Genomic DNA, 23027 nt, shown 5'->3' with positions numbered 1-23027 from the left:
GTGTCTTGTTGGCTGTCCATACAGGTCTGAATAAATCAGCTGTATTGATCCTCTTCAAATAACATGACAATCTTACTGTTTCATCACCAGGTGGCAGCCTCCTCCACTGTTGTATGGATACGGCCCTAGCTTCTCCCCACTCCACAATAAAGACAGTGCCTGCAGGCCACAGAGAAGGAAGGCTGCCATTAACCCTGTAACTGAAAAGAACAGCAATTATTACAGGCGCTGGTTATTTGAGATGGCACATGGAGTAAAACATACTGTCTCTAGGGTCCATATGGTTTAAATGATTAATATATTTAACATTTATACCACAGTAACGCCCAGAGGCCCTGCTCAGGATTGGGGCCCCTTTATGCTGGGTACTGCACAAGCTCATGCCAAGACACAGCCCCAAAGGTCTGATTGTCTAGAAGTTATTAAATCATTTGTAGCCGTGAGTATTTCCGAGCAAGGTGGAAGTGGGGAATTTAGCAGGGCTGCAGAACTTTAGAAGGCTGTCCACATGGGCAGTGGGTATCATAGGTAGGGGAGGCTGTGCCTCCCCAAACAGCCTACTGCGGCCCTGCCCACACTCCGCCCCAGGCCAGGCCCCCTCCTGCAGTTCCCAGCGCTCTGCCCTGACTGGCCCAGGCTGGCTGGGGCTGGCTGGCCTGCCTCCCGCAGGGACTGGGGGCGGCTGGTGGTGGGGCAGTGCTGCCCGCCTGGTGCTCAGTCAGCACCACGCGGTGCTCTGGGGCTGGCTGCACAGGAGCACGCACTGCCCGGATCTCTGGAGCTGGGGGTGCTGCGGCTGTGCCACCCGGAGCACTTGCAAGAGGGGAATCCCCTGGAGGATTTCACTCTGGCGCAGAAGGAGGGAAAGAACAGAGTCATGGAGTTGAAGGCCAGAAGGGACTACTAGGTCATCTGCGCTGACATCCAGTATATCACAGGCCACCAGCACCACCCAGCACCCAACACTAAACCCAACAATGGAAATGAGACCAAAGAAAATAAGATCCATAGGAGACTAGACTATTATGGGCTTCAGGCAGAGAATAGGAGGGACCAAGGTGTACCAGTGTCCAATGCCCCTGAAATGGCAGGGAAATGATTAAGTCAGATAGACTCAGATAATTCTGGCAAGTGACCCACACCCACACAATGCAGAGGAAGGTGAAAACCCGCCAAGGTCACTGCTAGTCTGATCTGGGAGGAAATTCCTTCCTGACCCCACATATGGCGATCGGTTAGACCCTGAGCATGTGAGCAAGAACCAGCCAGCCAAGCATGAGATTGAGAATAGAAAGAGAGAATACTCGGTGCCATCTCAGAGCCCTGGCCGCCCTGCCCAGTGTCCCATCTCCAGCCATCGTCATCCCTGATCCTTCTGAGGAAGAATATATTAAAAAACTCAACCCTCAGAATATATTGGGGAAAAACAACCCCCTGCCAGCAGCCAGCTGAACCCCTGAAGCATGACACTTAGGGGCACAGGCCATAAACCAGAAGTGAGTCCTGGGCTGTTGGACCCTGTTCCCTCCACACCATCACAAGCAACCCTGGCATACAACTGCTCTCCCAAATGTGTCCAGCTCTCTCTTAAAACAAATTTTGTCATTTGCTGTCACAACTCCACCCCTCTGTTAGAAACCTTTAAATTTCCAGTCTAAATTTGTTCATGGCCAGCCTATACCCATTTTTTTGGTACCAACATTGTCGGTTAGCTTAAATAGCACCTCACCCTCCATAATATTTACATCTAATGTATTTATAGAGCGCAGTCATATCCCCTCTTAGGCTTCTTTTTGCTAGTCTAAACAAGCCAAACTCTTCCAGTCTCCTCTCATAAGAAAGGCCCTCCATTCCCCTGATTACCCAAATAGCTCTTCTCTGCATCTATTCCAATTTAAATTCAAACATGGGTGACTAGAATTGTATGCAGTATTTCAAATGAGGTCTTACCACTGGCTTGAACAAGCACACCAGAGAGGGCCCTTCTGCAGGGGCTCATCCCTGCTCAGATTCAGAGGTTTGGGGGTGCCATGCTAACCCTGTCACATGACTCTTCTTGCTCCCATGAAGAAGAGGGGGCTCTCCAGTGAAAGTACCCTTCAGTTTCCATGTGCATGGCCACAATCTATGCAGTATCATGAACTGACTGCTTTCAGCCATGATCTCATTATTTAGCAGCAGAAGAATTCCAGGGCAAAACTACACTGGATCCCTCCGTGCGGGCTGCAGCTGACTTCTTGAGGATTCAGCTCATTCCAGCACATAACAAATTCATTAAATAAAGGAAGAACACAAGCAGCAACACAATCACCTGAAATTTAATGCAATTTAAGTATGGTCTTAAGTGCTTTGTTTAACAAGGAAGAGATTACTTGTATGCTTAAATTAAACATAATTTCAGTCTGGAAATAAGGCGTAAAATTTAGCAGAGATTTAATTAGCCATTGGAACAATTACCCAGGGTTGTGGTGGATTCACCATCACTGCTAATTTTTAAATCGAGATTGGATGTTTTATTAAAAGATCTGCTCTGAGAATTATTTGAGGGAAGTTTATGGCCTGTGTTATACAGGAGGTCAGATTAGATGATCACAATGGTCCCTTCTGGCTTTGGAATCTATGGACCTATGAATATGCTTAAGTGCTTTTCTGAATGAGGGTCTGAGTGACAGTTTAGCTATCGACACTGGACCAGTCTATTTATTAAGTAGGATTAAAAGTCTAACATCTCTACATTTTTTCTCTCTCGCAGCACTCTGGCTGCCGGGTATTATATCATGTCACTCTGCAATGGTTCTCCTCATCACCTTCGTTTCTATTTTCTCTTTGATTCTTTGTTGTGTTTAACAGCCCTCATTACCATTTTAGACATGAGGTCATACTTCTATTCAAGCATCCTTATTCAATTAGCATGGGCAACATTTTTAATTGGCTTCCGCTACACAACCAGAAGTGAGTCCAGTGTAGTTAGCAGTTGTAGAAGAGGGACAGAAGGGTGGTAGATCATTATTTATTTGCTCATAACGATAGATTAGGTGAGTGCAACATTCAGACTTTTCTCCTAGCTGCTGTTTAACAGCTACGTAACTTCACGACTGTAGCCTAAATGCAAATCAGGTACATTGGCATGTACACGGCCTTTCCTTCATGACATTCCTTTGTTTTCTCCACTGCATTGCTAGCTTTCCTGATATAAAAATTAATTCCCTTTGGTCAGAAATATGGCCAGATTCTGGGATCCTTCCTCAGGCCAAACTCTTATGGACTTCAATGTGTAAGGAAGAACTGGGTGAAAACTGAAAAAGGGTCTCATGATTTGACTTACAATTATTAAGTTTCATTTTAGATGATCAAGGCTCATATTGCCACAGAACCTAAGGGCAGGTTCTCCGTTAGTGTAATTGGTGTAGACTCTGATTTACATCATCTCCACAGGATTATCTGTATTTGTGAAGTATCCATTCCAGCATGGAACTGAGCCCCACACCTCTGCATCCAAAAAGCAGGAGGGCTACCTCTTTAGTGAAAAAAGAAGCTACTGTTTCAGTAGTTGTCCTATATGACCCTATTATTAAAAGGCTTATGCAAAAAAATTGTACATGTGTGTAACAAGGTACCGACAGCGCCCCTCCAGATTCGGCCCCTTGGCCCCTCTCCTCCATGAATCAGGGATACTTCAGTCTGGTGCAACACCTGTGTTCTTTATTCATGATCAGTTTCCAACTATATACAGGATTTACAACTGCTTGGCCTACCACAGGACTGTATTTTTTTTCCTTCTGAGATATCCCAATCCAAATACCAACACAATTCTGCTCTTTCAAGAATCTAGCTGTGGTGTGGCAGACCAGGTGACAGCTCATGCCAAGACCCCTAGGTCTCAACTGAACACTGATCAATACATAGCTGGAAGCCGTCTGGCTCACCTGTGGGTTAATATTGTTAAAAAAGGTATTAGAATTATAAGAATGTGTTAAGCTTTTATGAAATGTGTGTGAGTTGCTGCATGCATTATAACATCTGTATCCCATGGTATAAGGTCATAGGCAGTGGGTGAACCCCTGGCTTGGGGAGGCTAGCCCCAGCCCCACCCCTTTCACCTGAGGCCCCGCCCCTTCCATGCCCACCGAAGCCCAGCCTCCACTGTGGCAGCAGGCCCCTGCCCAGTGCCCCCAGTCCACCCCCTCCCCCTGTGGCCACTGGCACTGTCCCAGGCTAGCGCCACCAGCCCCTCCCCACCCACCCCCGGAGTACCAGGCATGGTGGCCCTAGCCCCCCCGGCCCCAGAGTACCAAACAGCACAGCCTCAGCCCCCCTGGTCCCAGAGTGCCGGACAGCACGGCCCCAGCCTCCCCAGGCCGCGCCACCCGGCCCAACCCCCAGCAGGCTGGCCCCCTCACCCCTGAAGGCGCCCCCCAGCCGAGCTGCCAGCTCCAGCCCCAGCACCAGGAGGATGCGTGGCGTGGCATGGTCCCCAACCTACCTGCCCCAGTCTTTGGCACAAAGGAAACAGCCTTACAGCAGGCAGGATGGGGCCTGGGACTGGAGCATGGACGGGAACACATCAGGCTGTTTGGGAAGGCAGAGCCTTCCCATGCCTACGGTACCCGCCGCCCATGTATAAGGTAATATGTAAGAGGTTTGCTCTGTAACTGTAAATCACCAGACAGGAGAGAAGCATTAGCAAGTGCGAAATACCAGTTTCCAACAGGAGATGTTATCTTCCGCCCAACCAAGGGAGGCCCATCAGCACCAGACGAACCATTGTGAAACTTCAGAGGACAAGAGACTTTGTTGATTGCCCCCGCCCACCCCAGGAAGAGGAGCTGTGCAAGTAAATTGCTCCCAACAGCTGAACTGGCAACTCAAAGTAGAAGAGGGCAAGGAATAAAAAACTCTGACAAGGAGGAAGTGAATCTTTTATGCTGCTTCAAATCTGAGGGGCAAGGATTACTAAACATAAGCAAAAGATCCCCAGTGCTTGGCCTGGGTTAGCCCTAAAGGACGGAGAGAATCTTATTATAGAATCTTCTATTATTTTTTGAAACTTAAGATTGGAACTCATTTGCGTGTATCTATGTTTGCCGCCTTTAATCTTGTAAATAACTCTCATTTCCTTTTCCAATATAATAAATCTTTAGATAGTTATAGGATCAGCTACAAGCATTGTCTTTGGGGAGAGATCTAAGATGCAACTGACCTGGGGTAAGTGATTAGTCCTTTGGGACTGGGAGTAACCTGAATATTATTGTGATTTTTTGGTGTAAGGGACTGTCTATCACACTGGCAAGCTTACCTGGGTGACAAGATAGATCAGAGCACCCAAACCATTGCTACTTTGACTTAAGATCACTGCAGCAACTCCCACTTATATATCCCAGAGTCAGTCATTGAGGGTTTTTTTATGTAAATCAACGTAGAATTTTATAATCCAGTGCACAGATGACAGGTTGAACAAATAAAAAGGGATATTGTTGCAGGAAAAGTTTGGTTTGGATTTAATCTAACCAATGCACAGTGTGCCAGAGCCCACAGACATGGTATCAGAATGCAGAGAGCTACAGAGAGATAGGCACACCCATGGCAAATGATCCGTTTAATATTGATAGCCCAGAGCATGCCTGGTCATTCTCCCACTGTGTGTATGGATTTCTCCCTGCCCATGAGAAGGTCACTGGAGCCACATGGACAGGGAGCCAGAGAAAGCAGGCACAGGACTCTGGAGCTGGTGCAAATACAGGACTGCTGCATGGGTGGCACTGGTCCTACCAAATCTCCCAGACACAAGTACTTTCATATATCAGAAGATCTGTATGATCTGGAGGCCAAAGCCCTGTTTCTTCCACAGAGAGGCAAACCCCATCCCGCCCCACCATGAAGAAGTTCATAGGAAACTCTAAAGAAGCTCATGGAGTTCCTGCACAGAGGGTTGGGATTTCCCTGGTTGGGGTACAATTTGGGCCACTAGTAGAGTATGGCCTGGCCCAAGTGAAAGGGCCAAGCTCTTTAGAAAGGAAATAAGTTAGCTCTGTGACTTCCCCCAAAGGGATCACCCCAGTAGCCTTGCACACCTAATAACAGATGGCCATGAGCTTCTATCAGCAAGGAAAGCAAAGGTTGCACCGTGAATCCCATATGCTCACATCTTTATTCTAAGACCAAATTTCTTCCAACAAGGTGAACCTCACACTCCCCAAAGAGGACCGCGTTGTATGCTTTACTCCCTGCCCTTTATAGGGACCTGTGCAGAGCCCCACCATCCCTGAACTCTCCAGGCATCTGGGATTCTCCCTAGCACAGGGACTCCGACTGTGACAGTGCAGAAAGAGGGGGAGGCTCTCTGTACACTTCCCCTGCCCACGCAAGCCCTGCCCAGAGTGGCACATGTGGGCCATTCTGTTTGTTAGCAACTGAATACAAAATAATATCTGAGAAATTCTCAACAAAGGAACTCCTCTCACACAGGATGCAGGGCTAGAGGGAATGGGGGAAAGGACACCCATGTACCCATCCAGCCAGGTGTGGGGGATTCTCCATCACTGACAATTTTTAAATCAAATTGGATGTTTTTCTAAAATATCTGCTTAGGAATTATTTTGAGGGAGTTCTGTGCTACACGGGAGGTCAAACTAGATTATCACAATGATCCCTTAGAATCCATGAATCTAAAAGGGAGCTTCCAGTTTAAAAAAAAAAAAAAAGTGTGGAAGCCCAGAGATCTAGCAAGAGTTCTGCTTCAGGCATAACATGGAGAGCTGGCAGGGAATCAGAGCCTTTGCCCAGGAAGCAAAGTTCAAAGCAGGCTTTGCGTTCCAGTGCACTGATGCCCCTTCGCAGGAGAAGGGGATTCTTCAAACTTTCCAAGGTCCTAACCTCTCAAAAACACTTTCATGCTATTATGCAAATGGATTCACTGCTGTTTCCATAAAAGCTGGTCACCAACGACAATTAGCATTCATTAGTATGCAATAAAGTGCTCATGTGAATATTGCCAAAAGGCAACAACCATCTCATTTGCTCTCCCTCCTCTAATTAGAGCTTGTGGAAATCACACTACTTCCTTTCACAGAAGCCCAGGAAAGCAAGGAGCATCAATCAAGCTTCAGAAAGCTGCCAGGCGAACAGGAGATGATGGCTTCTTTAAGGCCCCAATGATAAGTCCAACATGGCAGTCCCCAGCAGCAGAACTCTATGCGACAGTGGCGCCGGAACAGGGGTGGGGCAGGGACCATAGTCCATCCACTTTTCCCCACGGCGGCCCCAGCCCCATCCCCCTGGCCAGGCCAGCAGCTGGTGTGGGCCATGCAAACCCTCCACCTGCCTGCAATGCAGGGGGGCTGAGAGCAGCCCCTGGGCCGTGTCCCTGCCCAGCCCAGGGCAGGTAGAGGTGGAAGGTCTGCGACTCCGTGCCAGCTCCTCACAGCTGCCTGCATGGCTCTTCCCGACCCAGCTCTGGCTGGGAGGGGAGCCTCAGAGCCACAGTCTGGCCATGGGAAGAGCCGCACGGGCAGCTGTGGGAAGCCTGGTCCCTCCACCTGCCGTGAGTAGGCTGCTCTTGCCGGACCCCCTGCACCGCAGGCAGGTGAAGGGTCCATGTCACAGCTCTCCACAGCTGCCCGTGTGGCTCTTATCATGACCGGGTGATGGCTCCAAGGCTCCTCCCACAGCCAGAGCCAGGTTGGGGAGAGCTGTGCGGGCAGCTGTGGGGAGCCTGGGTCCCTCCACCTGCCTTGGGCGGGGGCCTGAGGGGCAGGGACACAGGGAGGGGGTTTGCTTTTGGCCTCACCCCGGGTGCAGGCTCCCCGGCCCCACTCCGACTTCTGGCTTAGCCAGGGGCGGGGTCTCCAGGGGGAAAGAGGAGGACAGGGCCTCGGGGATGGGGGCACCTGCCTCCCCTCGCCCCCCGTTTTGGGAAGGCTCCGATGCCTTTGCTATGCAATGGCCAGTGTTGCGGTGCAAATCACATCACTCCGCAGTAATAATTAGGGCTGGTGCATTGACGCTTGCAGTTCATTGCTGCACTCGGCTCCAATCAGGAAGCTCAGGCGACCATCTTATCAGCTCTCATACACAAAACAGGGCTGGCAGGTCAATGAGAAGCCCCAGAGCGTTGCAGGAAGTGGTGGTTGTGACGCAACAGGTGGCGCCCTTCCTTCAAGTCGGTGTTGAACTAATGCTGCAATGTGTCAGATTAACAATGGTAGGTCAGCTTTATGTGCAGGTATCTGTGTTTTCTGAGGGGAACTATGATGGGGTGTGTGCCCCACACTGCCCCATAAGGGATTAACAGAGCCCTATGGAGGCTGTGCAGGAGGCAGACAATTAGAGAGGGGCTGCGAGAAGCAGACAATCAGAGCTGGGCTGGCCCATATAAGAAGGGCTGCAGAGCAGCTTCAGTCACTCCCTGGAGCTTGAGGAGGGAGAACTGGCTGCCTTGCAGGAGCTGCACGGTCACAGAGCAGTGCTGGGCAGGATCAGGGGAGTGAGAGTGAGCTCCCAGCTGACTACTGGCATACTGAGGCCCTGAGACAAGGGCAGAGAAGGTGCTGGGGCTGCCAGGAAGTGGCCCAGGGAAGTAGACTAAGGGGTTGGAGGGGATGCAGCATGTGGCTGCCATCTACAGGGTCTCTGGGTCAGGACCTGGAGTAGTGGGCGGACGTGGGTCCCCCTTGCCCCCACTCACCACTAGGGAAGTGGCTGGACAGTGGACTGCTGCGCCCACGGAAGTGGGGAGCACAGAGCGCAGCATAGCCAGAGGGCTGTGTCATGAAGAGGATGCTGTGGTCCTGGGACATCCAGCAGGGGGTGCCGCAGAGGTGAGTCAGACCCCATCACACTGACACAAAACTGAAGCACGTTGATTGTTTGTAAGTTGTCTTCCCCCCTCCTTTTCTGGGCTTCTGTCACTTTGACATATTTACATGAATATAGCTGAAAGGGTTTTGATACTAGAAACCCATAGTCTCCAATTTCAGGCCAGGTCTACGCTACAGACCTATATCGGTATAACTATGTTGCTCAGGTATATGAAAAATCCACACCCCTGAGCGATGTAGTTATACCAACCTAACCCCCCCATGTAGACAGAGCTATGTCAACAGGAAGGCTTCTCCCATCGACATAATCCACCTCCCCGAGAGGCAGTAGCCAACTGTGCTGACAAGAGAAGCTTTCCCATTGGTGTAGTAGCATCTTCGCTTAAGCGCTTCAGCTTCTAAGAAGTTCTCAGAAAGTGACGAGAAGGTCAAGCTTTTTGGTTATGCCCATTAGGCTTGTTAGGAAACAATAAGCTAGAGGAGAAGGGAAACGAGTGAAGTCATGACTGGTTGGGGAGAGGGGTGTAGCTTGTGGCTGGATTCAACAAGCATTGGATTTTGTGATAGGAGTCACAAATTGTTAGGAGGGCTCAGCCAACTAGCATCTAGACAGTTCAGGAAGATGGTCAGGGCATCTGATAATGTAAGTTTTATATTAAAAGTGGTTAGCTCACTTTTCTTTCTTTTTTTTCCCTCAGTCTTCAGAGTGTTGAATTCACTAGACTGCTGTTTCTCATACTAACTGTAGTACATGTGAAAGCTCCTGATCAATATAGCAAATGGATTATTAGCATTTAGCTATTACCAAACATCAGTGTCGGAATTTATCTAATTCAGCGTGCCTTAAATTGATGGGAAACAAGTGACTAACTGGCCTGAAATAATGAACACCAAATTCTTCTAATGTAAAAGTTCATAAGTGTAAGATAGAAAAGATTCATACTCGTCTCATGAAATCTGCCAGAAATATCTCTTTGGATTCTTCAAGATCAAAGGCGTCATTGAACGAAACTTTGTCTACCAAAGTAGAACAAAACTATGATGAATATGAAGATTCTGCAAAGACGACCTTTTCAGTGCCCTCATTCTCCTCAAAGAACAGCTGCAATGATCATATAAATCCCTGTTCCAGGCTCTCTGAAAGCTCTCAACTTCATTAAAGAGCAGTCTCCTTTTGCCTTTAAAACCACCCAAAATCCAGGACCAATCTGTAGTTATACTGTGGAACCACATAAAGAGGCAAAAATAAAAAAAAAACTATTTGAAAAAGTTATGAAACTGATACAAAATACAAGAGTCCAGACAAGACAAAAAAGCCTGAATTCTGGCTGGTTCCGTGCTCTTTTCTTTTTTTTTTAGCATTTAAAATAGAAGATCCAGATTTGATTTGTGTTTGTGAAGAAGGCTGTGTCACAGTTCAATGAGTCAAAAGGTGGAAAATTGAGGATGTAAAATCTCAGAAGCGTGAACAGCTGAATTCAGAATTGTGTCAATTTTTAAAAGACCTGCATTCCTGTCCAGTTAGGTCAGCATCAAACAAGTTTTAAGTTTAAAGACTGATTTAGTTAAAACTTTGTAATTGGATGCTAAAAAAGCAAGTAAATTGGAAAGAGTGTAGTAATGTCTAAGGAAACAGTACAGAACAATGGAAGGTGGCAGTAACTATGCCTACAAAGGAATCACAAGAGTATGGGTTTTACATTTTATTTAATAAAACCGTCAGGCCAGGGTTCAGGTTTTTCACTGGGTTTTTGATCTGGTGAAAATCACAACAAACCCAGAGGGATCCTTTCTCTTTTGATTCCCATGATCCACAGCAGTATTGCCAACCACTCACAAGTCATGAGTCAAGCAACAACCAGGAAACTGACTTAAAAATCATGAGATGTGTTTTTAAATAATACATTATAGGTTTTTTTTTTTTTTTAAGTTTGCCTTCTGGTATTTAAACCTTCAAGGTTAATGTTTTCAAGCTTTTCTCCGCAACCACTTTCTGAGCTTTCGTTTTTAAAAAAATGTAAGCTCAGAATCTCCATGATTCCAGGAGCGGAGATTGTAAGGGGAAAAAAATCACCAGATATCCTAAGAGTTGGCAACACTGGAGAGGTCTCATTCCCTGCAAACACTTCACTCTGACTTTACAAGATATGCAGTGAGGGGACGTCACTGAGTTACCCTCTGGTGGGGTAATATTTCCACATAAATAGTCTTACCCATTTTGCTGCTAATACCCAAGTTTATTAAAACAATTATTTTTTTTTTAAATCAAATTTCTTGCCACTGATGCTGCTTGTTTGTTCTTTGCATTTTATTTACCTTGGGAGAGTGAAAGCAGGCTGGTCAATTTCATTCTATTTTTCGCCAATTTCACTTCCTGACTTTCAGAGTGAGGGAAGCCCAGCTGTGTTTGGCTTCACTCACTGCAGCAAAAGGTATTAATGTAAAAAAGTGATCATAGTTTCATTAACATTAAAATATAAAACTATCACTATTATTAAGTTCTAGGATGTATAAAACCTAGATAGATATAGATAGTCCAGGCCCTTTAACTCCATGATCTACTGTTTATATTCAGCAACAAAAGATATTTATATGCACCAAAAAAAGCACTCAGATTTTCTGAGCCATGAGGATAATTCTACAAGGCGTTAAGCACCCAAATCCCCCACTACAGAGTTAAGAGCTCTTTGCACCTTGCAGGATATTTGCCTAATCCTATTGGCAGTACAGTGATAGCACATCAGAAATACACAGAGACAGATGGATAGATTCCCAAAGAAAGAAAAACGGGGAAACAAAATTTACAGTAAAAGGAGATTTGGCACACTGAAGCTGCTAATGACATGACAAGAATTTATTGGATGGAGAGAACAAGAGTCCTTGGCTCTGTAATGGACTCTAAACAATTCCATACCATCTAAACAACCCCTCCTCATAGTGAACCCTCCTGTGGTGATTGCTGAATGCCATGTGTAAGTCCGCAGCATGGACTAAATGAAGAAAACAAACTGTAAACAGCTCTGCCTTCCAAAAGCAACAGGGAAACAATGCAGCCCCCGTGTTTGGATTCTCTTTTCCCATCATGCTGAGATAATCCACAGCTCCAGGCGACAAGCTTGGCAGTGCTCACAGCACTTTCCCTAAGTATCAGGCAGGCTCTGCACATGCAGAAAGTGAAACAGCAAGAGATTTTACCTAGAGTGGCTCCACTGAAAGGGTTGTTTAGCACAGAGGTTCTCAACCTGTTTCTTTCCGAGGCCCCACCCCCATCCCAGCATGCTATAAAAACTCCATCGTCCTCCTGTACCACAACAATTGTTTTTCTCCATATAAAATCTACAGCTGGCATTAAGGGCTAGGAAGCAGGGTAGTTGCCTGGGGGCCCATGCCACAAGGGGCGCCATGAAGCTAAGTTGCTCATGCTTCAGCTTCAGCCTCAGGTGCTGGAGCTCAGGGCCCCAGGCTGCAGTCCTGCATGGTGGGGCTTCAGCTTTCTGCCCTGGTCCTTAGTGAGTCTAACACCAGCCATGCTTGGCAGACCCCCTGAAACCAGCTTGCAGCAACCCAGGGGGCCCCAGCTCCCGGTTGAGAACCACTGGTTTAACGTCCCTTGGTGTCCCAGTCCAGGGGCCTCTTTTAGTGCAACATTCAGGCCAGGGGCTTGGGATCACTGTTGTTGTAGAGGCTGGACCCTAAATGGCTGAGGGCAGGGAGAACTGCAGATTATTCAACGGCAAACAAGCTGGACAGTTAAGAAGCAGCCCTGACCAACAACTTTGTTTGAAAGGCTGCAGGCCATGACATCAGATCTCAGTGACCTCAGGGAGGGCAGTAGCCACCTCCGCCGAGATGTCACTGTTTTCAGCTGAATCACCTGTGCAGTGAGGAAGGGAATCGTGATCACTGCCCCCAAACCCAGGTTAATACCACTTGGGCAATGTTGGGGCTTATTGGCTTTTTTCAGGCCTCAATCAATAAAGAGAGATACCAAGAGCAAACTAACCTACTAAGATTACTACACCCCCCAGATCTAATGTGATTATTCAAATTTTGTCACTGTGTGCAAGATGCTCCTCCCCATGACTGGTGCCCTCCCATACTGGGGGCACCTGCTGAAAGGGAGGACATGTGACTTCCCCAGGTGACTTCTCCCCACCCCGCTCCCAGTGCAGAGGCCCTGCGCTCTCCCTGTCCCCTTCCCACCATACTGGGGGGGCTCTATCCTCCCACTGCGCCAGCTCCCCCGGATGTTCGGCTGCTCTCCCTAGCAGCCAGGCCCCGAAGCCACTCCAGGATGCTGCCTGATGCAGCACAGCAGCTACCTGGGAGAGTGCCAGGCTGCCTCCCACCTGGGCTTGGCTTCCGGGACAGCAGCTGAGCGAGTCGGAGCCCCCCGCCCCTCTGGCATGCTCTGTGCGCAGCAATAGCTGGCTGCGAGAGAGCCTGGCTGGGGAGGGGGCAGCGAGTACTTCTGGGGACAGGAGCCAACTCTGAGCACGCCAGAGGAGGGGGGGGGCTCCAGCTCACTCGGCCGCTGTCCCCAGAAGCTAAGCCTGGACGGGGGACAGCCTGCTGCTGCCGCAGCCAGGCAATCTCCCAGTCAGCCGCTGCGCTGCACCGGGCAGCGTCCCAGGCAGCGTGGCTGGAAGAAACTCTGGCCCCGTCTCGTCTCTTCTCTTCCAGCTCTGGTCCCGCCCCTTCCTCTCCCTTCATGCCCCTCCCACGAATCACCTCTTGTCATGATCCATCACACCACTGCAGGGTATGTTGCTGAAAGACAATGTTGTGATTAAAGATTACATTGTGCCAATGCTATGGCATTGTGCTGGGAAACTTACCATCATGACGAATTCATCTGACTGCCAAACACTGACTTCAGCGCACAGAACAGAGGACAAGAGTACATGCATGCACACACACATGCACACCCTATCCCCATCAAGCTGAGGGCATAAGGGCACACACGCATCAGTACATTACCATTAGCATGGATGCAGAGGAACTCTGGGAGAAGGAAACAATCCTCTTACATTTTAATGAAATAATGAAATGAAATTAGACCTTTTATTACTTTTAAAAGGAAATCTGTAGCCTCTGTTTAGTCACAAACAGCAACAGGGCAAACCACAACACTCTACAATCCACGAATGTGTCTCGCATCTGACCTCTTGGTACCAGCACACTTCAGTCCCTGTGCCTGTAAGTCCTTATCTTCTTTGCTGAGAATGCCTACTAGGGGACCAGATGTGATGGTGGTTTTGTGGACACTTATCCACTGGGAACTGGAATGACGCTCCCTTCCCCCAGACTCATTTCATAGAGATCACCAAACACCCCTGAAATGATCATCACTTTTCAACCCTGCTAGCCCAGCCTGGATTACAAGTAGTCCCCTAAAGTGAAGGATGAGCTATTCTATCACCAGCCCCATGAGCCTGCCAATGTTTTGAAATATCTAACTATAGTTTCTACATCCTGACACCTGCCCCCACTGCCCAATAGAGGAGCCACTCCATGCTGCTTTGTGCTTCCTTACTCCAATATAAGATAAGCATCACTGAAGACAATGAATATTTCAGCAGATTCAGACTCTGAACCAGGCATCTCTCTTCTCCATTCTCATGAATATTTAAACTTCTCCATAGTGCAACCCCCTGAATGCTCTACTCATGAGAGTCAAAGCTACTGAGGGCAGCCACCTGTGCTCTATTGTCTTGCAGGACAAAGACATGTCATGATGTTGTATCATGACAGTCTGACATTTGCACTTGTTCACTGTAGCTCTAAATCAACATGCTGTGGACTATTATCCTCATACTGGGATGCAATATCAGGGGCATACTGGCATATACTCATCATGCCTCAATAATCTAGGTTTGATATCTCTGGACAACAATTTTTCCACTATGACCTTCCAAGACATTTGAGGTTCCCTGTGATGTCCTTTCCCACTGTTCTGAGATTTCATCTTGCTTGACTGTTGAATGGTTGCTCGTCTCTGTGCCATTCGGCACAGCTCTCAATTACTGCTGCTTCATTCTTTGTCCAATGCACAGCTATATGGTGATGGGCCATGCAAAGACAAGTCAGAGTGTCGTACATTCATAAAGTTTAAGGCCAGAAGGAATCATCTAGTCTGACCTCCTGTATATCACAGGCTGCCAGCGCCACCCAGCACCCAGTGTTTAAAGTGCAGGTCTACTCTGAAAAGTGATTCTAAAATGGCACTGTGGGGCTCTGGTTTATGGTCTCTCAGTGATATCCATACCAAATGTGCTCAGTCTGCAAGTCAAATGAGGGGTTTCTAAATATCAGCCCTGCCAACTGACCCTGGGATCTGAGGGTCATGCTGGGCTCTTTCCTTGTCACCTCCATCTGCAGCAGTAAAGATTCTGCAGGATAAATTATGCCTCCTCTGTCACACCTATTGCCATTGCCTTCAATGAGTTTGCACAGGTGTCACCAGAGCATGGTGAATAATTATGCAATGATGCACAAGGAAGGATAGCCTATAGCTCCTCTCCTCTTAGCTATGCTGTTTCTGTAGGGCTCACAGGAGTAAAAGGCAGTAAAACCTGATTATTTATTTGATTTATAAAACAGTAGGCGTCTAGCTCACACTGCAGGTGCAGGGGGACAATTAATTAAAAATACAATGTAATTAATCATTAAAGTCAGCAGCTATACACCCAAGAGGAAGAGCTATGGAGAAAGAAGGGGTTGTTTTTAGATAAGTCACTTTTCAGAGCAGAACAGTGCTCTAAGGATGCTCTAACCAGGCTTAAAGGTAGAGCTACTGTTTTCATGAGATCCCTCACAATAGCACCCTAGCATTCCAGACATATTGAGGTCTCCTTAATAACTCCAGGAGCCGAGCAAAGCAGCACTGCTACAAAAATCGGATGGCACAAATTTCAGGATGGTGCAGCTGTGGAATTTAGTTAATAGTTGTGTTGCTGATGAAGAGGCAGAATGGGGCCCAGCTTGTTCCTCCATAGTTATCTTGGCCTAATAGGAGTAAACATTTTTTTGTGGCAGTAAAGTCAGATACACAGATCTGAGAGCCAGAAGGGGTGATAATGCTCATCTAATCTGACCTCCAGCATAACACAAGCCATAGAACTTCCCCCAGTGATTCCCGCATCAAATCCGTATCTTCTTGTTGTACTAGAACATAAACACCCGGACTCAAGTCCAGATCCTCAAAGGCATTTAAGCTCCTAAGAACCTCTGAAGATCTGGGGCTAACTGTATAGTGTTGGGGTATGTATGAAAGATACATACAAAATGCAGTTATGCTGTATGTATAAGGCAATGGAGGAGATACACAAAGGCTGCATAAGAAATGCCAGCTGTAATACAATACTTACGGCTTCTAACAGACAGCTCCGAGTTACCTGGGATCTAATTTCCTACAGGCAACATATACAGTGGCAGGCAACAGCTCAGACCTTTCTAGTCTGCAAACTACCTGCAATGGAAAATTCAGACTTAGGCAAAGGCACCTAGAAAAAAAATTAAACTGCATTCTCTGAAATATGCAAAGGGCCAAGTGGTCCGAGGTGCTAAACTCCCTTAACTCCCAGAGAAGACACGTGGAATTGAAGATGCTCAGCCTCTCTCAGGCTTGGGTGCCAAGTGTTCCCCAGTTTTCCCATTGCTTAGAAGTAGAACAATTATGATGGTTCAACACTGAAAGGCACATCAGCTTCCCTCTCTCTCTTCCCCCATGCTGACTGTACGGCAACTGTAACAGTAGGGATGCTCACATCTCATCCCCTCTCACCACCCGAGCCCAAAAATAAAATACACAATCCAACAAACTTCCTGAGGACATATGGCCTTCTGTGAAACAAGTAGTTGAACAGATCCATAATTTGGCATCTTGCTACCAGATGTTCTTGCAAGAAATCCCTGCAGTTACCAAGCAACAGTAGGATCCCACTACAAACAGGATCTTTCCAGAGGATTGCTTTTAATTTTTAAAAATTGTTCAGTGAGGCACTCAGCTGTGTCACCACAAAATGCCAAACAACAAAGCAAAAATGCTTTTAGTGCACTGCCTTTTAGAGAGCTGAGGTGTTTCCAGGATGTTGTCAACACGACTATAAAATAATTGTATTTACACACAATAGCTTTTTCAGAAAAATTATCTGCAGCAAGAAATTTGCAAATTGTGGTTACACCTTCCTGTCACTTCAAAAAGTGCCAGTCAGGCCCAAAATGCAGGGTTAGTAATTTACATAGGAGATATTTCTATTATCATGCAAACTTTTACCTACAGTATTTGCAACCCAAACATTACTGCCCTGTGCTAATGAAGGACAGTCAAGAAAGCACTGCTAATTCCTCTGTGAAAATGTATGGAGCACTGCCATAGTAATACAAAGAATTAGACCAAAAGTATAACTGGGTTAAAAAAAATAAGAGGACAGGTCCAACAATGGCTATTAGCCAAGATGTTCAGGGATGCAACCCCATGCTCTGGGTGTCCCTAAATCTCTGATTGCCAGAAACTGAGTCTGGACAACACGGCATGGATCATCACTCCATAATTGCCCTATTCTGTTCATTTCCTCTGAAGCATCTGGCACTAGCCACTGTCAGAAAACATGATACTAGGCTAGACAGACCATTGGTCTGGTCCAGTACAGCCATTCTTATGTTCTTAGAATGGATAAGTGGAACTAACTATTCTAGCTTGATTGTCCAATCTGAATGAAACACAAAAGTAAACAGAGCATTAATGTAGAAAAGCAAGTCAGATTTTAACTGTCCTTCCATTTTAATAAACTACTACCTGAAGTTAATTCCCTGTGCTGTTAGTAACACTGGGAGGACATTTAGGTCCCAATCCTGTGCCTGCACAGAACTAGATGCAGGATCACAGCCTTATTTTTACAACTTTTTTTAACCCTTTAACCCAGATAAACTAGTGAGCTGAACTTTCCATTAACTCTGCGAAAATTATCAACCCGCCTTCATCTCTACCTGAGCAGCCAGTGCATTTTTTGATTAAAATACACCCCCCAACCCACATTAAAAAGAACAGTTTCTGTGCTTCTTGTTTAAAATTGTGTTTGCCCAACTAGAGGAAGCCTGTACAATTCTTTATCCTCCACCCACAGCAAGGTGCAGGGAGATTCCAAATAGCCCATCACCACCCCTGTCTGAAGAAAGAAAACCAAGTATGTAGATAGGGTGACCAGACGGACAGTCCCGATTTTAGGGGACTTGTCCCGCGTCCGGACGTCTGGTCTCCCTATATGAGGGGGATCGCAGCAAGCCGGCCCCACCGGCGCCACTCACCTTTCCTCCTTGGGCCCACGAGGCCAGCTGCCCGGCCGGCAGGAGCCTGCAGAGCGCAGCCCTGCCCCGGGCACACAGAGAGGAGGTCTCACTCCACCGCCTGCTGCAGCGGGGCGGGGCTTATAGACTCCGGCAGTGAGCGCTGGGCAGAGAGCCCCCGCCCTCCCCTCGACCCGACCCGACCCGACCCGACCCTAGGAAGGAGCCAGAGGGACTGGGAGGGACCTGCCTGCTGGATGCTTCCTGGGAGCTGCTCCAGGTAAGCACTGCTGGGCTCACCTGGCCCCCTGGCAGGTCCCTCTGGGGGGGGGGCTCCCCTCAGCCCCACTGCCCTCAGCCCCCACCCTGACCCTGTTCCCTCAGCCTCCCCCGCAGTGTCCCCCCCTGTACCCCCACCCTCAATCCACTGCCCTCAGCCCCCCTGACCCTGTTCCCTCTGCCTCCCCCACAGCCATTCCCCTCCCCCCTGCGATCATCTCACCCTGCATGGATTTGGAAATCTGTCCCGGATTCCAGGCTGTCGTTAGCCCCTGGGGCAAAAGATCAGCAGAGGTTTCCAAAGGGAAGTTTGCAGCCTTTGCTCAGACCCAAACATTTTCACTTGAAAAAAAAAACAAAAACAAAAACAAACCCATCCTGACACCCATCTGCTCTGTCCAGATTTGCTGTTATCCCTGTTGAGGCCAAAGTGGTTTGAAAAATTAAAAATCCTTGACACCATTGTGTTGCTTCCCCCTGTGTTGCTCGTTAATCTGATGGACCTGCTGATAATGAATAAAGATGAATGGCCCGGGAGCAATGTGTCAGGCAGACAGTTTGTCAAGTAGGAAAGTGAATGCTGAAGCCCTCACAAAATGCAGAGGCTTTTCTTAACCTGAGAACTGAAAAAGAGCCAGATACCCTGCATGGGTTTGAAAGTGACAAGAGCCTCCCTAGCGACTGACCAGAGCAGCGCCAGGTTTGAAGTGGCGAGGAGGGTCTGTGTCATGAAGTCTGCATTTCCACTGAGGATTCTTCCATCGCCAGGGTAGTGCTGGTGCAGGTCTGCCGCCCGGCACAGCAATGCTGAGAGGTGCCAGTGTAGACCCGACCCACTGCCCTCAGTCCCTGTCCCCGTTCCAACAGCCTCCCCCGCAGTCCCCCTGCTCCTCCCAACCCACTGCCCTCAGCCGTGCCCTACCCCAAATCTCTTCTTCAGCCTCCCCCATCATCCCACCCCCATCGCTCCCCCTGCTGCCCCACCCCCTCAACTTCCCCCCATTCCAGTCCTGTTCCCCTCTGTCTCATCTCCTCCAGACCTTGTGCCTCTCCCCAATCCCCTGACCCTCCCCAGCCCAGCCCCATTGTCTCCCCCGCCTCGCCCCACTCTACACAGCTCTCTCTACCCTGTCCCATTCATGCTCCCCTCAGCCCCTACCCTACTCCCCCCATCCCAGTCCTGTCCCATCCCCCTCAGCCTCCCCGACTCCCCCAGTCCCAGTCCTGTCCCCCTCAGTTCCTCTACTCTTATTCCCCGGGTCCATCCCCACACACCCACCGACTCCCTCAACCTCCCTCCCCCCAATCCCACTGCCTGGACCCACCCCCATCCCACTCAGGACATGCAGGAAAAAGAAGCAATGGGCTTAAATTGTAGCAAGGGAGATTTAGGTTAGACATTAGGAAAAACTTCCTAACTATAAAGGTAGTTAAGCACTGGACAAATTACCTAGAGAGGTTATAGAATAGCAGTCATTGGAGTTTTTTAAGAAGTTAGACAAACACCTGTCAGGCTGTCAAGGATGGTCTAGTTGTTATTACTCAGTCCTGCCTCAGTGCAGGGGTTTGACTAGATGACCTGTTGATGTCCCTTCCAGTCCTACATTTCTGTGATTCACACTGAATTGCCTTGTGCCACTGTCTAGTAGTAGTGGCACATAGTTCTCTGACATGCAGGTTTATAAAATTGTAGTTAATATACAGTTTAGAGCATAGCAATTTTAAAGCTCTGCATGTTCAGACCAACTGAGCTGAAAATTGTGATCTACAGTATTCAAAACTATTAAGATGTGGGCTGAAATAAAATCAGCAGGAATTGCTCAACAATATCAATGGAATCAGCATTGCGCTGCTATGTATTGTAAAACATTACAGTGAAATCTGCAAGTATTACATAGCACGCCGCCTTGCCCAAGTGGTAACTAAGCATAACATCTTCCTGTTTCAGCATCCTTAACTTGTATCCCATAGCTCCTAGAAGTTGTTGTTTTTTTCAAACACTGAATGCTGCTAAGTTATGAGTTTTAACAGGTTTTTTTTCTTTTAAACCACAGCACTGAATGTTATTCTAAAATTGTTTTCCAAATATTCTTAAACTCCCAGTTTATCCCCTGCTGATGTTCATTGTGAAAAGTATTGCAGGTCTAATAATAATATTTAGCACTTTTGTAATTCCCTTTTCAACATGTGTTTTGTGCCCTCCTCTGGTGGATTTTTAGAGGATAACTGTATAGCTACCAGCTAAGGGAGTTATATCTTGAACTCAAGTAGTAGAAGCTCATGCTTTTAAGTCTGGATGGCTCGGGTTCAATCTTTGGTGACTAGCTATGATGGAGGTTGCTACACTTATAATCCCTTCAATCAGAGGTTCTGAATATGCTTTGTTGTAGGCAGAGCTAGCCTATAGTTAAGCAACCAAAAATTTAGAATGGGAAGTGTTGAAATGTTGGGAAGCCTTATAATTTTGCCAGTCTGGAACGAACATCCCATCTGAGGGATGGGGGCAGGGAGAGAGGAGAGTGAGACAGGACCAGGGAACTGGGACAAGGAATCCAGAGTGGTAGTGGGGGCAGTTGAAATCAGATGAGGAGCTGGGGCGGGTTAGACAGCAATAGGATAGACATAGACTGCAGGGGACGGGGAAGAAGGGTCTTTGACTACTAGAGACCACTCCGTTCAGGAGCCTGGAATAGACCCAGGATTCCTGAGTTTCACAGTTCCTCTTCTGTCAGCAGATATCTGTGAAACCCAGTGGCAAAAAAAGTGTCTCATACCCCTATAGAGCTGATCTATCACATATAGGATGACAACCTACTGCCTCTGCCATCACTTACTCCATTAGCTCAAGTGGCAGAAGTCTGTGCAGTGGATCTAAAGGTTCATCGGCAGGGTTGGAGGCATACGAGTTTCACGATGATTCCACATGACAGAATTTCTGGGGCAGTTCAGTTTTGATTTTTACAAAAAAACCTGGGGAAATGCATACAGAAATAAGGTGACCAGATGCCTAAATAGGGGAATCTCAAGCAGGAGTAGAGAGGTTATTTTATCTCTGTATTTGGCACTGGTGCAACCACTGCTGGAATACTGTGTCCAGTTCTGGGGTGCACAATTTAAGAAGGATATTGATAAATTGGAAAGTGTTCAGAGAAGAGTCACAAGACTGATTAAAGGATTATAAAACATGCCTTATAGTGATCGACTCAAGGACCTCAATCTATTTAGCTTAACAAAAAGAAGGTTAAGAAGTTACTTGGTTATAGACTGTAAGTATCTACATGGGGAACAAATAGTTAATAATGGGCATTTCAGTCTAGCAGAGAAAGGCAGAACATGAGCCAACGGTTGAAAGTTGCAGCTAGACAAATTCAGACTGGATATAAGGCATACCTTTTCAATGGTGAGAGTAATTAATGATTAACAATATACTAAGGGTCATGGTGTTTTTCTAAAAGCTTTTTCTAAAAGCTATCTTCTAGGAATTATTTTGGGAAAGTTCTATGTCTGTGCTATACAGGTGGTGAGACCAGGTGATCACCCTTCTGGCTTTATAATCTCAGAACTAGGTACATCAATGCACATGCAAAATTCTCATTGAATTCAATAGGTGTCCTTGCCCTGTGGCTTGTGGTGCGGGTTGCAGCAGGGGCCGTACAACCCCTCTCGCAGCTTCCTAGGGCCCCCTCTCATGGCTCTGTGCACCTGTGTCTGTCATTGTCATCCTCTCCCCTCCCCCCGTCCCGCTCGCCCAATGTGTCCTGATATTTCACTCTTGTGATCTGGTCACCCTATATGTAGAGCCCCAGTAAAGTCTATCTGTCTCCCCCGGGTCTGAGGCGGGGGGTGCCTCCCAAATGGAGGGAAACTTGAAACAGACAATTCTCGTTCAGAGAGGGGGGTTAAGATGAACTAGAAACTCCCAGACTCTCGCATCAGAGCAGGTGCTCTCCTCGGCCAGGTGTGGGGAGGGGGGCCTGTCACTCCTGCCCAGCAGGAGGCTGCAAAGCCAGCTCCGGGTCCCCCTCTGTGCGCATGGAGGCAAGCACATACACGGGCTGGGGAGAGTCACGACGTCAGCGACTGTGTGGGGCTGGGGAGGTGGGTGCCCCGGGGGCTGGGCATTGTGGATGGGAGTAGAAAAGGCGCCACTGCCAGGCCAGCTCGCCCGGCGCCTCCAGGATCCCAGGGCACCGAGAAGGGGAGCAGTAAAGTCACTTGGCAGCTCAGTGCGGAGCCGGCTCCACAGTCCGGCCGCCCAGGGGAGGAGCCGGGCCGCCCAGCCCGTCTCCGCCTGCCCCAGCGCAGCCCCTGCCCCGCACCTTCCCCAGCTCCCCACCCTGCGGGAAAGGAGCGGGAGCCACGAAGCGAACAGGAGCCTTTCAGAGCGTGGGAAGCTCTCCCGCCCCAGGCCATGGTGCTTCTCCTCGTACAGGATCAGGCCAGTCGAGTTTCAAACAACCTCTTTCATCGCTTAAGGATCCCACCACCCTTAATAGAACTACAGCGCGAGAGACAGACGCTGGGAGCACTTCACCCGGCTTTGAGGTAGTACGCGGCAGCTGTGTAACACAACAGGCCAGGGAAGCGAATGAGAATACTGAGCCCAGCTGACACTGCAGGCGAACCGAAGAGGCCGTGACTAGA

The 23027-nt window shown here is 48.1% G+C and overlaps 1 protein-coding gene across 1 annotated transcript in view; it reads right to left on the bottom strand.

Annotated features, from left to right (window-relative positions):
• Positions 1 to 18227, bottom strand: part of GPR156 (G protein-coupled receptor 156) — a 48771-nt gene extending 30544 nt beyond the window's left edge. Inside the window, exons 1-3 of the mRNA XM_065586959.1 lie at positions 18126 to 18227; positions 16187 to 16287; positions 77 to 200 (exon numbers count right to left, since the gene is read on the bottom strand). The gene's annotated coding sequence lies outside the window, so the exon portion shown is untranslated. The remainder of the gene's footprint in view (positions 1 to 76; positions 201 to 16186; positions 16288 to 18125) is intronic.
• Between the last annotated feature and the right edge of the window lie 4800 nt (positions 18228 to 23027).

This window comes from Chrysemys picta, chromosome 1 (genome assembly GCF_011386835.1).
Source record: "Chrysemys picta bellii isolate R12L10 chromosome 1, ASM1138683v2, whole genome shotgun sequence".
Classification (NCBI taxonomy): Eukaryota; Metazoa; Chordata; order Testudines; family Emydidae; genus Chrysemys; species Chrysemys picta.
This window is presented reverse-complemented; position numbering and strand designations above follow the sequence as displayed.